This window comes from Juglans regia, unplaced genomic scaffold, assembly GCF_001411555.2.
Source record: "Juglans regia cultivar Chandler unplaced genomic scaffold, Walnut 2.0 Scaffold_692, whole genome shotgun sequence".
Classification (NCBI taxonomy): domain Eukaryota; kingdom Viridiplantae; phylum Streptophyta; class Magnoliopsida; order Fagales; family Juglandaceae; genus Juglans; species Juglans regia.
In genome coordinates this window covers 1,401-2,800 of record NW_023361791.1, presented here as the reverse complement: position 1 = coordinate 2,800, position 1,400 = coordinate 1,401, and positions in this window count along the sequence as shown.

The window sequence follows — 1,400 nt, the reverse complement described above, 5'->3', positions numbered from 1 at the left end:
CTTGCTACCAAATAATATTCGTGAGAACTGTCAAATTTTTTGTTACCAACCAATTCCGTCACTAATGAATGCATATATCACCGTAAAAAAATATTATCACTAAACTTTTTTTGATAAGCTTAATTTTGTAGGAAAAAGTCTTTAATTTTCACAAATTGTAAATCGTGACAAATAAAATGGTTCAATATAATTGGTTGCGATAAGAATTTTTTGACAATGTGATTTTGGTGACAAAACGTAATTATTTGCTAACAAATAGTATTCGTGGAAAAAAATTGTCCCAAAAACCACTATTTGTTGTAGTGATATCCCAATTCATGTCACGTAGCAATCTAAAGATCATAATTCTCATATATATTTGTAGTTTAGTTTGGTTTCTCAAGCGCAACAATCCTACATAATTTCTGTGAAAATTTAAAGTTTCAGTGCTCGACTCAATAGCTAGCCCTGCTTACCACGTTTCTACTTTGTTAAATAATCATCTCACTTTCCGACTCCACCTATTTTTTAGCAAATCCACCAAAAGCATTATAGACAAGAAGTATTAATTAGAGACGAGTCGATCCCCAAAAGGATCCAATTGTAGCAAGTTTAAAATTAATACGGAAAATTTCTTGGAATCTGTTAAACTTATAGTAATCTTCCCATTCGGTAAATACTAAAACTATATATATAGAAGAAATATTGAAAATAACAAGCTAATTATAACACAAACAAGCACTAGTACTTCATCATATAAAATGCATACAAGCAGTACTGAACCGAAACACATACAAGCAGTACTGAACCGAAACAGTACACAAGGAGCTGGCCGCCTCTTGGTTCTTACATCATGTGAAGTTGAAACTTAGCTAGCTACTACATTTATATACTAACTTGTTACCAGACACACTATATACATATATATAGGGGAAGTTCACTATATGTTAAGCCTAGTGCAGAAGGGCGCTGAGCACCTCCTCCCTGATTAATCCATCTCCGTCAGCATCAGCATGGTGGAGTGCATGACGAGGACGCTCCTCCTCCCCGCGGATTAATCCATCTCCGTCAGCATTAGCAGGGTGGAGTGCATGAGGTCTCTCGTCAGGCTGACGACCACCCCTGCCGAGCGGACGACCACCCCTGTTGGGCGGTCTGCTGGGCGGACGACCACCCTTGTCGGGCAAACGACCAGGCTTGTCAACGAGGGATTGGAGGGCATCGTTTAGCTCTTTCTTGTTTAGACCATAGTCGTTGTCAGCATCGTATTTTTTAAGTGAAGCCCATAACTGATCTGTAGTTAGGGGTCGACCTTGATTAACCACACCATAAGGACGAGTCATGCTCGTCATGTGAACGGACATATATGCCATATGGTTTGGTTTATATGCTGGTTTATAGACTTTTCTGGTTTGGTTTTC